The 15,535-nt window shown below is 40.0% G+C and overlaps 1 protein-coding gene across 6 annotated transcripts in view; it reads left to right on the top strand.

The window, feature by feature from the left end:
* The window catches only part of PCCA (propionyl-CoA carboxylase subunit alpha), a 335,273-nt gene that overhangs the window by 293,799 nt on the left and 25,939 nt on the right, over nucleotides 1–15,535 (top strand). The window lies entirely within an intron of this gene.

Here is a 15,535-nt window from a genome sequence, read left to right as displayed (position 1 = left end):
TTATCAGTCAGCTGAACTGTGAAGGATGTGAAAATGGATAGCATTTCATTTATGTAAAATATTATGAAAATATGCACACAAATGCATGTTAAAATGCCATACAGTAAAACAAAATAATAAATGCATTAGAAAAGTATTAATGCATAAATCAAAACTGATTCTTGGCCTTATACTTTTATTTGTTGCTTAAGAATACATAAACCACATATCTGCTTCAATTAAACAGTGAAATGCCAGCCTTCTCTCTTTTGTGTCCACACCCCTCTTCCAGTTTTGGTTGACCAAATCAGTGTCACATGATCAAGTGTAATTTTACAGTTATCTGATGGGGTGGGGGAGACTATTTCAAAATAGTTGCCTTATCTGTGCACCGTTGGTTAAAATTAAAGTCTAAAATTAAGTCTAATTGGAAAACAAAAACAAAAACATGACTCACTTCAAACAACAGCTGCAAAATATTGCCCTGAGGATGGAGGTTAACTCAATTGTGAAATAACGGCCAAAGCTCACGCTCTTAATAACTGTTTTCTTTAGCCCTTGAGAAAACTCCATAATTTAATGTGAAATGCTTGGCAGAAAGAGCTTCAATTTGGAGACTGGCTCAGCAGGGAGGAAAGAGTTGAAAACTCTCTTGTTACAAGCATTCTTTTATATTTGCAACTTTACGTAATCCCCCCCCCATAATATTTTGAATGTGAACTGAATTCCAATAAATAATTGTAGAAATTTAAGGCTTCAAAAGATGCACATTATAGATAAGTCATATTGTCCCATTAGGTAGTGTTCAACCAGAATTTTCCCTATTTGCATATGCCTCTCTCTACTGATCCATCTATCAAAGCTTTGCCAGTTTCTCCATATGAAAAGTGCTCATCCTGCTTTAGTTGAGAGTTAAGACAGTGCTCCTTTCTAAAGGTTTCTATTGGGGGAGCAGTGTAACTCCCTGCTGCCCCGTGTCCTCTTTGTCCAGAAGTAACAGCAAGTACAAACAGCACATTGGGCATGTCACGGCACAGCGGGGAAATGACTTTGCCTAGTGAGCAAGAGGTTGCTGGTTTGAACCCCCACTGGTATGTTTCCCAGAATATGGGAAACACCTATATCGGGCTGCAGCAATGTAAGAAGGTGCTGAAAGGCATCATCTCATAGAGATAGAATTTATTTTACTCCAGTGGTCATGGCTACATTATTTTTCTGTCTAGAATGTTGTCTCTGATTTTCCGGAGAACAAATTAGTGGGCCTCCAGTCCTATCGAACTTATTAATTGGATTCCCTGGCATGGAATTAGGCTATCCCAGCATCACCCAGTTTTCTATGCTGTTTTCTTGTTTTATATCACCAACATCTCTGTAGTGGCCCAATATCATGATGCATTGCAACATCCCGAGAAAAAGGGAATATGTAATTGTCCTACGGAGTAACAATTACTATATTCTGTTTTTCAATAGTACACAGTCCAGGCATGCATTTTGAACCCCATGGAGGATGTGAAAGAGGCTCAGGGACAAGTTGGAGCAGTGAAGCAATAGGTGCAGAAGGGTAATCACCCTTTCTCCCCACTCCGGTTCTCCATTCCAAACTGCTCCTTCCTGAAGGCCATAAAGATTTTTTTTCACACATTTGCATGTAATCCTGAAATTATGTCCTATATCTAGAGGTTTTAATGAATTATAATAAGTTTTAACAGAATGCTTTTGAGCTAATGTGAGTGAAATCTGCAAATGGGCAAAAGAGGGCATCTTCCTCTTCTCTGCCCCCTAGCAACTGGTGTTCAGAGGCATGCCACTTCTGATCCTGATGGAAGTATGTAGCTATCAAGGCTAGTAGTCACTCATAGCGCTATCATCCATGAATTTGCCTTAATCCCCTTTAAAACCATCTAGATTGGTGGCCATCACCACATCCAGAGACAGCAAATTCCAAAGTTTAACTACACATTGTGTACTTTCTTTTGTCTGCCTGAATCACCCAACATTAGCTTCAGTGGGTGACCCTGGTTCTGATATTATGTCAGAGAGAAAAACCTATTTCTGTCCACTTCATCCACACTGTGTATAATTTTGTACACCTCTATCATGTTCCCTGCTTACCCACCTACTTTCTAAACTAAAGAAGCCCAAACACTGTAGTTTTCCCTCATAGGGTCTCTCCAACTCTGATCATTTTGTCACCCTTCTCTGCACGCTTTTGATTAAGTGCCATCAAGTTGGTGTCGACTCTTAGCAAACACATAGATAGATTCTCTCCAGGATGATCTGTCTTCCCTTTATAAATCTATAATAGCCTTCTTAAGGTGTGACATCGAGAACTGTATTTGGTATTCCAAGTGTGATTGCATTATAAGGGCATTACTATATTGGTAATTCGCCCCCCAAACCCATCCCTTTCCTGATGATTGCTAGCATGGAATTAGCCTTATTTACAGCTGCCACACACTGAATTGACATTTACAGTAAGCAATCCACCACAGTCCTAAGATCCTTTACCTGATAGATCACTGTCCGCTCCAATGCCATCAGCGTCTATGTCAAGTTTAGATTTTTAGCTCCAGTGTGAATCATGTTATACTTATGTATATTGAGCTGCATTTGCCATTTTTAAGCCCATGTACTCAGGTAGGAGAGATCCCTAGAATTCTTCTCAATCCTTTTTTGTTTTTACCATCTGCATAATTTAGTGTCATCATAAAACTTGGTCACCTTACTTTTTACCCCAACCTTTTTTGTTTTTACCATCTGCATAATTTAGTGTCATCATAAAACTTGGTCACCTTACTTTTTACCCCAACCCCCGATTATTTGTGAACAAGTTAGAAAGCACTGGTCCCAGTACAGATCCTTGTGCGACCCCACTTTCTGCTTCCCTTAACTGAGAAAATTGTCCATTTATTCCTTCTCTCTCTTTTTCTGTTATTCAACCAGCTGCCAATCCATAAGACCTGTCCTCTTATTCCATGGACTCGAGTTTAAGAGCCTTTGTCAAAAGCTTTTTGAAAGCCCAAGTGTCCAGTATCCACTGGATCACCACTATCCATATGCTTGTTTTTCTTTATTTAACATATTTATAAACTGCCCCAAAACTGTGTGTCTGGGCAGTGTACAACAAAAAACAATACAAATTAATCAAATCAAAATATGATTAAAACATTAAAATCATTTAAAACCCAACATTAAAAACTATTAAACTATTAACTATTGTTGACACTTTCAAAGAGGTCTAAGACAGGGTTTCTTAACCTTGGGCCCCCAGATGTTGTTGGACTACAACTCCCAGAATCCTCAGCTGCAATGGCTTTTGCTTGGGGATTATGGGAGTTGTAGTCCAACAACATGAGAGAGCCAGCATGGTGTAGTGGTTAGAGAAACCAGATTTCAAAGCCTCATTCAGCCATGATACTTGCTGGGTGACTCTGGGCCAGTCACTTCTCTCTCAGCCTAACCTGCATCACAGGGCTTTTGTGAAGATAAACTTAAGTATATAGTACACCACTCTGGGCTCCTTGGAGGAAGAGCGGGATGGATAGATAAATAAATTAAATTAAATTAAATTAAATTAAATTAATTTAAACATCTGGGGGCCCAAGGTTAAGAAACCCTGGTCTAGGAGATTAATAAGACAAGACTTACCCTTGCAGGAACCATGTTGGTTCACCTAACAAGGCTTGCCCTTCTGTATTCTTTATCATTATCTCTTTTAATAATGCTTCCTATCAACTTTTGTGAAACAGATGTTAATCTGACCTGCCTGAATCTACCTGAATCCGCTCTAGATCCCTTTTTAAAAATTGAAGTTACATTGACCATTTTCCAGTCCTCAGGTACAGAGGCCAGTTTTAGGGACAAGTTACATATTTTTGTTAAAAGATCAGCAATTTCACCTTTTAGTTACTTAAGAACTCTCAGGTGGATATCATCTGGATCTGGCAATGTGTTTATTTTCAGTTTGTCAACAAGACCTAGAATTTCATTTCTCATCACCCCTGTTTGCCTCAGTTACCTTTTATGGTCATGTTTAGGGGCTTCAGCTGTTATAGCAAGCTATTTGCATGGCTGGTCATGTTCCTCTGCAGAATCCCAAAATTGGCCCAGGTCCTGCTTTTTGTCACAGAGTGGTACATTTGGAAACACTTGTATTCTGAACATACCATATGGTACCCAGGAGTATAATAGTACAGTTACTTTCTTGCCCCATAGGGGATACTGTAGCCATGACATTCAGCTCAATAAAGGACCATGTTTACTTCCTCCTCCCCAGTATAATTTGTGTGAATCTTATTTTGACTTGCATGAATATAAGGTTCCTGTCAACCATATTTTTATGATTATTATAATTATTGAAATATAGCCAAATAGTTCAAGATAAAATCTTTATCATATGCAAACTGTATTTCCAAATGGAAAAGAAGGTCACATTCCCTATTTTTCTCCATCTGATGTGATTGTTGTTCAGACGTTAGTAATTTTAAAACTGATATACTTATAGGCTAATACTATTTGGAAAACTAAGATTTAGTATTATCTGATATAATTTAAGTACATTTCAAAATTCTTATTGTCTGCAGTGATTTTAAGTGAATCTTATGCACCTAAGAAAAGAGAAAAGGGGCCTATATTGTATAATTGAGCCTCTTTAGTAATTTAGGGGAGGTTTTACCACTGGTTGAACAAAACTATGCCACTGATCTGCCCAGCATCACAGCTGAATGGACACATTTGTGCTAACTGCAGTGTGGTATTTTATCCGTAGATGGACAGTGTGCTCTTCCTTATGTTTCTCCTTTATGGGAGCAAGCGTATTCCTCTCTACTATACTATAAATCATATGCTGATTTTTAAACAAAGCTAATTTGTTGAATGCATTGTGAACCTGTAATTAAATGAAGTGGCGTGAGCAGAAAGCTGTATGTTGCCTTAACAAATGTCAGGACTTTTTCCTCTTGTCAATAACAGAGCTTTTAAAGCTCAGTGCTCTCTTTCATTGTAGCCTTGTTGCCTTTTTGTACTTTCAGTACTTGAATGCCAGTAGGCATGATTTTAGTAGTACTGCACGTATGAACATACTAAGCTGTCTTTTACTGAGACAGTAAACCACCCATTGTTCCATCTCGCTTAGTATTGTCTATACAAAGTGGTAGCAGCTCTCCAGAGTTTCAAACAGAGGACATTTCCCAGCCCTATCTGCAGGTGTGAGGGATTGAACTTGGGACCTTCTGCATACAAAGCATATACTGTGGCACTGAGCCCTGCCATCCACATCGATATATAACTAATGAACCGTACATCATACGTACCCACCACATTAGATGTACAAACCATTGCACAGATCAGCCAGTGGACCAAGCTTAAAGTGTTTCTGTATCATTGGAAGAATGAAGCTTCTTCTTCTAGGTGAAGCTTCTCTACCAAAAGCAAAGTAATTCACAGAGGTTACCCCAAACAATCCAATTTTTACAACTCCCTGGGGTCATCCTCACAACCAAACAGAGGGGGAGCTGGAGGGAAGGCAGGAATCTACCCTCCCACACAAGGGGGGCCTTGGTTGGGCTCTGCCACCTGCGTGCCTACACAAGCACTGTGGCAGCAAGCCCAGTGGCGATTGGCAGTAGGGAGCAAGCGAGGGCTGCCACTGCTATCTCACAATGCACCTCGGTGCATTGGGAAAGCTCCACATGGCCTGACTTCTCCTTGCCCCTGGCTCTCTGATAAAGATGGCTGCTGGTAGCACGGAGCTCCACCCAACCATCAGATGAGGTAGGAGGTGTGTGATTGTTCTCCTACCTCACTTTAAGCCTGGGTTGCTGATCATGGCTACCCAGGGGAGGAGTGGCGGGATTGGGAGTGATCCCAGCACTATAGACAACCAGCCCTACCTGGGCTTGCCATATCTACAGTATAATAGTAATAACATTTCAGCCAACTAAATCAAATGATTTCAATTTTTCAGTAGGTCATGTTCAGCTGTTCTTGAGGTTGCACATAGTCCTATCTTCCTCCTGCATGCATGCATAATTTAAAATATTAGGCCACCAGTGTATCTCACTGCCCCACATGAGATTTATTTCCCCACATTGGATTTATTTGCCATAGCCAGATTATCTGCATGTGTGTTGATAATTGTGGAGTATTATGACCAATTCATATGATCCTGGAACCATATCTACATGTAGACTGGGCAAATTTAGTCGAGCCCTGGTTTTCAGAGTGTGCCAACAATGTGCTGAATTATTTGCAAAGTTGGTTATACGTGGTGGCCTACATCTTGAGCAGTGCTATGAGGGCAGATGAGGGACTGTGCCTCACAGAGTGACAAGGATCTAGCTTCACTAAAGCCTTGCTCTGCAGCCGAGCATGGGGGCAATGATTTTGTCATGGCCTCAGAGGCATGTTTCAGGCAGTGATATTATGTTTTTGTGTCACCCTCTGGCAGCAAAAAGGGCTTTTGGAGGGAAGACAAGGAAAAATCATTTTCCCCCTCCCCTTCTGCCCTCATAATGCTGCGAAAGGTTCAGCTGGTGTGGGAGACCATCAAGCGGGACCAGTCCCTGGCATATTCATAGGCTCAATTCAGTTGTGGGTACCACCACGTGCCCAGGCTGATCTTGCCTGCCTTGGCCACATCACTCCCTCATAACTGCCCTGTCAGCGAGAGAGGGAGATTTGTCTCAACCAGGGATTTCTGCTATTTGTGAGCTGATTCACATATAGCCCTGATATGTAGTTTGTACACATAGCACAGCATGAAAAAACCCTTGGACATGCTCCTCGCCCAGTAGTCATGCTCTATTTTAAGTGTGAATCAAAGACTATACAGGTAAATGACTACGTGAGTAAACCTGGCTCATAAGATTAGTTTTTTTTTCTTAAAGAAAAGAAAAAAGAAGCAAGCATATCACACAAACTGGAACTGTATAATTCATGTACAGTTTGTGATAGTGTGGATACATAGATACATCTGTGATAGTGTGGGAGGAGAATGTGAACACCTGAAGGGTCAGTCCCCACATATCACTGCATGTGTATCACAAGAAGCATCCTTTATTAACCTGCCTTCTGATTCACCATAACCTTCCTAGTACAACATCTATTAGATGACGAACATCTAATATTATTGAATATGTTAGCAGATTTATTTTGTGATAAGCTGGTCCTGGCCGAATTTTATCTCTGATAGGGACATAGAGAAACCAAGGTGGTTTTTTTTTTTAACTAACAGCCAGTCTGTATAAATGGGCCAAGAAGCTATTAAAGTGATGGATTGCATCAGCATAACATATTGACACTATCAATTGGATGTTATCAAACAGCTTAAGCTAATGGAATGATTTACTTCATGTTTAACTGCCTTTTTCAATTAAAGGTAGCAAATGCTGTGGGACTTGAGCCTAAGTGAACAAACCATATATTTTCTCCTGTTAACACCAGCATTGCTGACATGCAAGTGATGGGAGTGTTACCCTATTGCTGCAGGCTGTAATGGGCTAGTTTAAATGGTCATGGGGGTGGGGGAGTGATTAATGATTAGGAACAAGGCTGTTACACAGCTTCACAGCTCTTTTTCCTCCATGCATTTCCATTCGTGTCAACTAGCTGCACACTTGGGAGGTGTTATTTCCAAGTAGTCAACGTAGTTTTTTTCTGCTGTTATTTGTTTCCAGTTCATGAGATGTCCACATCGAGCTCACATTTCTTTGGAGTCGTCGGCTTTGATAAAAGAGGATTGTGTACCAGACTTTATTAGCCCAGAGACCAAAATCTCAACCTGAACTTGAGTGTCATGATAGATAGATACAAGGGAATTCCTTCCTTTATTGTACACCAGTGCTAGTACTATGTGGTGCATCTGGGAAAGCTATTGAAATTGGTTACACATTAACTTGTCATCTTGTAATAACAATGATAATTGCTATGTATCAAGAATATGTGTGTCCAGCATGTACAGTGCCCTTTTGCTAATAAACTTCACAACTCTTATTTTTTGTTGGGCTGCTTCATACAACCTTTTAGAAATCTCAGAGAGTGTTGATAAGCATGTTGACTGCGGGGTTCTGATACACATTATATGCTTTGACTTCCAAAAAGCTTTCAGCAAAGAGTCCTTATTAAACATTGTTGTTATGGGATAAGGGAATAGATTCTCTTGCAGCCCAGTAACTGCTTGAATGGGAAGCAGAGGGTTGAAGTAAATGGATACATTTCACAATGGAAAGAAGTGAGCAGTGAGATCTCCCAAGGATTTATATTGGGACCAGTCAGTGCTATCTAACTTGTTCATAAGTAACCTCTGGTCATGGATAAGCAGTGAGATGGCCAGGGTTTTTAATGACACCAAATATTCATTCATCACACCAATTTATTCATTCATGCCCTGCTTGTTGGTTTCCCAGAAGCATCTGGTTGGCCACTGCTGGAAGCAGGACTAGATGGGCTCTAGGTTTGATCCAGTGGATCTTTTTAATATGGTGAAAAAAGCAGGAATGTGCAGGAATGTTCTAACATTTCCATCAACATTTTCACTATCTTCATATTCATAACAAAAGGGAGGGGGTGCAGCATGGTTACAGTGTCATAATCATTGTAATGAATCTTTTAAAGGAAGGGTGTTACTGTCTAACAAAACACATTCACTTTCCCTTCTAAAGCAAGCTTAAATCGGATGCTGGGGCTATTAGGGCTGGAACATAAGCCTGATAAATGAAATCTGTGTTCTGTCCACACTACTGAATTTGCTGTTTAAAAATATTACATGGCAATGCAGAGAAAATCTGCACAGTAGTTGTCCGACTCAGCTGAATACTAGGTGTTTAACAACCCTAATGCTCCAGAAGGCCAACAAAACCAGCAAGTATATCTGGCTATACATGTCTGGGATCCATTTGCCTTGATGGATTATAAATTGTGCTGTTCTCATCTATAACTGTTCCCTTTCTTACCATATCTACACCACATATTTAAATCAACTTCAGACCTTTTCATTGTAATTCCCAACCAAAGATCCTTGGGAGCTGTAGCTGAATGAAAGGACTAGGAATAGCCATACTCACAAAACCACAGCTTCTGGAGTTCCTTGGAAGAATGCAGTAAATTAAATGGTTAAAAGGTTGTGTTTTATCTTCTTAGTTGAGAGGTCCCTTTCATTCTTTTCCCTTGCTCCCCACTCCAAAGTTGATAGCAGTTATACAGAATACCTTAGGTTGTATTGTGTACTGAAGCCCATCAGTTAAAAAGACCAATGATTTAAAATGTATGTATCATTATGTTGTCACTAAGTGCTCTGAACACATATTCAGTTTGTATTACTTTATTATGTGAGGCAATATTTCATTTAACATACTGCTAAGACAAATGAAGAATAAAATGATACTATATCTGATTTAGACTAAAGTATCATCTTCATCATCATCATCAGAACAGCCCTGCTGGATCAGGCCCAAGGCCCATCTAGTCCAACATCCTGTTTCACACAGTGTCCCACCAGATGCCACTGGAAGCCTACAGGCAGGAGTTGAGGGCATGCCCTGCTGTTACTCCCCTGCACCTGGTACTCAGATCATCATCACCACCACCACCATCATCGCCCTTCCTGCTTTATATAGACAAAAAGAATAAGGTGGTTCCCTGTCCCCAAAGATCACTCAGTCTGAAATAGAAGGTAGACATCAACAACAGCCACTGGAAATATGCTGTGCTGAGTTGAATAGGGACTTCTCTTCCCTTCTAAATGTAAGAGAGTCACCACTTTAAACTACTTCTTTGCCCAGTTAGCAGGGGTTAGATTTGGACTCTGGAAAAAAATTGAGGATTTTATTTGTAATATCTGAATGCGGTCACATGATTAAGATGAGTTTTATTTGGGATGGCTCTCTGTAGCATCCCCCTCGCCCGCCCCTAAGCTTGTAAGTAGGAAATGCATGCTCAGCATAATATGGCAAAACATCATTCAGGTAGTTTTGCCCAACATATGTAGGTGTTTTTGACAAAAATGTATGTGAGGGAAACACACCATACTTCAGACATTATAGTGATCATGTATTCTCCTACACAGATTACTTCCATGAGGAAAAATGTAATGTGTGAAACTTTTTCTTATGTTAGGACAGGATATTGAATATGGTTAGAAGGCTGATAATAATTCTCTTCTGTAATAACGTATCTTGGCTGTGTGTTTATGGAAGGGAATTTCATAGAACGTTTTGTCTTATGCTGTTTATATTAACAGTTATATTTACAATTTCTAGCCATTTTCTGTCTAACTTGGGAGTCTTCTTAATCCCTGATATAATCAAACACAGGAGCTTGTATTTCTCCTTGGAAAACATTTGTGTTTTTTACTTTGTGAGTTTCACATGGGATTACATTATACCCTTCCCTCTTCTAACCGAAACTCAGTTTTGCTTGGTTTACTCTGCCAGTGTGTGTCTTGCATAATTATTTCTCAGAAGTGTATTCACTGAACACAACAAAGAGTTCTGTGGCATCATTTTATTATGGCGTAAGCCTTCATGGACTACAGCTCACATCATCAGATGTATGAATGAAGTGGACTCTGGTCCACGATAGTCTGTAATGTGCCACATAACTCTTTGTTGTTTTTGTTACAACAGACTAAATGGAATACCCCTCTAGACTTGATTGAACCCGTGTGTGTGTGTGTGTGTGTGTGTTTTAAATAAATGGTTTACTGCTGAAGGCCCCTTTTAAAAATACTGCTCCTAAGCATGAGGTAAACCTTTTCTCAACACATCAGTGTGGCACTTTTTTGGTAGTTTTTCAAGAAGTCTTCAGCTCATGAACAGGTTTCAAAGAAACCTCATCTCCATATGGTTTTACTGGATAATCCTTTATCCAGCATCTTCAGCTCTCATTCCCTTGCTTTCTTGCCTGTGGCTACATTTCTATCTCTGCATCAATTAGCCCAGTGATTTATACAACAAGCAAGCAGTTTAGAGGTAAATGGTACACAATTAACATCTCATTCCACCATAAAGGGTATGCTAAATACCCCAGTCATTGCTTTCTCTGCCTGGAATTGAAATAAGTGTTTGTCCTAATTCATATGCTATCTGATGTGAAGTGGGCCTGCTTTGTGCTGCACTACACCATTAATCTAATTATAGATAGCTGCAAATGAAGTGCTGTCTGAGCACAGAGGCTGAAGAAAAATAGCGCTTTTGTCATTTAGCATGACTCTGTGAAGCAAGATCACACTTTGCATGGCAGGCTGGCAAAATGGAGATCCAAATAATATTGCTGCCTGTTGCATGCTTTCTAATTACAAGAGCCTTGTAAACAGAAGTAGGCGCCGGTGTAAATAGAGCTGTAGATACGCTGTCATGTGGCTTATAGGAGGAAAATCCTCCGAGTGCTGTTGTATTAAATGATGCATCCTGATTGACAGCTACCTTGAGACTGGGCTGATGGAGTTGTCAAAGCATTATGCTAACAGGCTGCTCCAGTGACTGCAGATGTACAGAGCTCTGCTATTCATACAGCTTTCTAACTGCTATCTGTTCATTTTACCTTGTCCGGCTGTGTTGTAACTCCACACAAGGAGGACAGCTACAGGCTTTATTTCTGTATGCTTTTGACTCTGACTGCTCAACCTTAACCTAAAGTAGAAGGAATCTGTTTTGTGAGGCTTTAATCCTCACTAGAGAGTTTTTCCCCCGCTAGAGCGTTATGTACTGCATGGTGGACTTAAAGGTGGGGGATTTGAGTTAAATTAATTGCTATTTTAATTAAGTTTTTTGTTGCTGGGATGTGCACTCCATAGTGCTAACACAGTCTCCTTCCTGTCCTCCTTCCATTAAATACCAGCCCAAGTTTTTAGCAGACCCTTTTGTATTATGTCATTTTTCATGACAAGAGGGGCTTGCCTTTTGCTTGAACTAGAAATTATTATTTTTTTTGGTGGGGGAATTGCACTACTGCACTTTGGATATAAGCTAGATCCCCAAATCTCCAGCTGACATTTCTGAGCATTATGGAACAGTTCACATGGGGTTTGGGGGTTTTTTTTGGCCCCAAGGACATGTTCGCACAAAGAATATATCATATAAACTGGGATCTCCATTGATAGCACCATTGCTTTTCTCTACTAATTTCTCTGTTCATAGCACATTTTCCCCTGTCATGATTACAGGACTCTCTCAAAGAAATTGTGATTCTGAAGTCCATGAAGAGCCATAAGGAGACAATATACTGTATTAACCCACCTTAAAGAGTCCCAACAAATATTCTGGCCTAACATAAAAGGGCAGCACCTACTTGCATCTGGAAACAGAGATATGAAATTTTGATCACTCACATTTTAACTTGTGTGAAAGTTATTGCATTGTGATTCCATAGTAAAGAAACATAGGAATTGCCACTTGCAGGTGTGTTTATACATGTCAAATCAGTTAAACTTTCAGTCCTTGTGGGGTGTGTCCCATGATGCTTAAGGTCTGAGTGTCTTGAGCTTCTATGGGGCTAAAGATTCAACCAAGTGCAAGTGTATCTGAGTTTCATTTTCTTTTTTCTGTCTCAAATCTAATCTATTACATCAGTTGTTCTTGCTCATTACACAGAATTTAGCCTTTTTCTTCTTCTCCAAATAGAAAATCTCTTCCTTTCAATTTTATCTTTATCTTATATTTTTGTTTGTCTTTGCATTGTTCTTTAGATTTTAGTTTTTAGTTCATTTTCGTTCATGGAGAACTTTTGTATTTTATACACTTTACAATGTGTAGCATCCATACTAATTAGTCATAACTAAGTACCATTGAAATCAATGAAATAAATCATTTACGACTAACTTACATCCCATTAATTTCAATGGGACTTAGTCATGACTAACTTAGACCAGATGCTGCCCTGTATATTTATTTTCGCAAACTGTCCATACTGGATTCAGACTACTAGGTGTTCATGATTTCATTAGAATAGGGAATGGAATCCCTGGTAATTCAAACTACAGCTAAATCAATCATTCTCTTTTTCTACCTCCCCCATTCATTATCTGACCATGTTGGAGTTGGCCTCTCTGTATTCCAACATAGAGAACCGAGCCTATTATAATAGTAGCATGATCACTTGGTTCCATACAGACAAAAGCCACATGTCTGAGAGATACACCTGTAAACTCATCAGTTTAGATGGGATGAAGTGTGCTTGTGTTGGATTTTGGCACCTGGTTCTTGTGCTTACCTTCTAGAGATGGGTAAGTTTAGTCTTTTATTCAAATACCTTGGCTGCTTAACCTTTTCCTTAAATTGAACCTCTGTGTGCAACTAAATTGTAACTTTGGAAGTATGTGGTGTATGTACTAAAACCTGTTGTCAATCTCTACCTCATAAGACCCTGCATCATCATCATCATCATCATCATCATCATCATCATCATCATTATTACATTTATATCCTGCTTTTCCTCCAAGGAACCCAGAGCGGTGTACTACATACTTGAGTTTCTCTTTCACAACAACCCGGTGAAGTAGGTTAGGCTGAGAGAGAAGTGACTGGCCCTGAGTCACCCAGCTAGTTTCATGGCTGAATGGGGATTTGAACTCGGGTCTCCCCGGTCCTGGTCCAGCACTCTAACTACTACACCATGCTGGCTGCATTCTTTATATTAACTCCTCTGTGACTGGCAGATTTGTCTTCTGCAAGAATATAGGATGGATGAGGTGCTACCGGTGATTCGTTTAAGGTACTCAGAGGTGGTTGTCTGCAGTAGACCTCACGACTGTTTCACTTTGTTGTCCTTCTGTGTATGATCCATGCAGTTCTCCTCCTCCTTTAGTGTATACCTCCCACTTTACTTTCTGATATAGGGCCCTGTAACCCTTGGAGTCTATAGTTTTGCTTCCCTGCACACCTGCTTACCTTCATAAATTAAAGCCACACAAAGATTAAACAAAATAAAGCCTGAAAGCCTCCATCTCTTATATGAGGTAGTGAAAGTAAAGGTGCAATGGTGGCAATGTGGTAATATTTGTAAGCATTCTATTATCTTTGTTTCTGCAGCAGGCATTGTTCAGTTGTTTTGGTCTTCCAAGCTACTTTACATTTCTCATCAAACCAGTCCACATGTTAACATCTTCGGTATGTGCTGTGCTGCTCAGAGGCACCCCTTGGTCAGGCTGTTTCTGAATGCTGAGAAACTATTTTACAAAGGAATTCTGCGGGGGCGAGGGAGGAAATATTTATAGGGTTCAGCTGACAGAGAAATGCATCAGATGGCACTTTCAAGAAGGGGGGCCCTTCTCTATGCTAGTTGACCATCCTGGGTTCACGAGAGTCATGTCCCCAACTGTGCCCCAAAAAGACCTTTCCAGAGAAGTTTACTGTTGCTTTTTGCTTTTTGATTACAATAGCTCATTTCCCCCCCCAAAAAACAGTCTAAAGAACAATAAACAAATACAAAGGGGAAGGGAACAGCTCATCAATAACAAAGGCCTGCATTTGAAAGCCTTTAGCTTACTGACTCTCACATCTCTTTCCAAGCAAAGCAGGAGTCCTGCCGAGAAAGGAATCCAGAAGATAGGGAAATATTAAAATAGGAAAAGCGGAATGCTTGATAGGGCCTGTGATGGGTGATGGAGAGAAACAAGTTTTTTTCAGCCCAACAACAGGAGCCAGTTTCCTCACCAGAACTGCCCCTGCCTCTATTCCCTGCCCTGGGCTCATGGCTAGTTTGGGAAAGCTTGCACTCAGCGCTGCAAACTTGATCGTTCCTGTGAAGAGCAAATGCCTTCGTTTGGAAGCAGAGCAATGAGAAGATTTGTGTTTGTTTCAGAAACTAAGCAGAAGCTTTTAAATATGTAGCCAAATAATCTGGAATATCTAGACTCAACCTGGAGGGATAACTTGGTATTTGTTTCCTTCCAAAATGCAGCTTATGGTTTATTATTATTTTCAAGGTATGAGTAGAAAGCAGGCATTCACCATGGATACTGAAACTGTGCAATTTGATGTAATTATATTTTCTCCCCCCCCCATCGGTTTAATGAAGGACTTTTAACTACAATTTATCTTTTGATAAATAGTCTGTCTGCATAGAATGTTTATTAGATTGACAGCAGAAAGTACTCTGTGAGGGTTTTTGCTGTGCCACATGACTCAGATGAATTTTAATAGGAGCAAAAAGCTTTTATTTGCACTGTAATTTCACTGAAGGGATCATATCCTTCAAAAACTGGCAGACACTTGTATATCTTGATTGTAAAACACACAGTCAAGAGCAAAGAAACAAGCAGAAGATGTTATTTGGCCTGTCACTGAGTGAGTACAGCAATTCTTCTGGCAACTTGGGTATAAATCTCCAATCTCTAAGCTGCAGTCATACACTCAGAGGACCCTATGCACTTTATTCTGGAAGACTGCATTATGAGCCTTACTTATACAGAGTCAGACCATTGCATCTAGCTCAATATGGCCTACACTGATTGCCCATGGCTCTCAAGGGCTTCAGACAGGATTGATTCTAGACTATAGTCATGTTGATCATTTCCAATGGAAATTAAATGATCTTCTCTTCCTAATAAAATGTAGACTCT

This window comes from Hemicordylus capensis, chromosome 3 (assembly GCF_027244095.1).
Source record: "Hemicordylus capensis ecotype Gifberg chromosome 3, rHemCap1.1.pri, whole genome shotgun sequence".
Classification (NCBI taxonomy): domain Eukaryota; kingdom Metazoa; phylum Chordata; class Lepidosauria; order Squamata; family Cordylidae; genus Hemicordylus; species Hemicordylus capensis.
The sequence above is the reverse complement of the archived record's forward strand: the minus strand, read 5'-3'. Positions and strand labels throughout refer to the sequence as shown.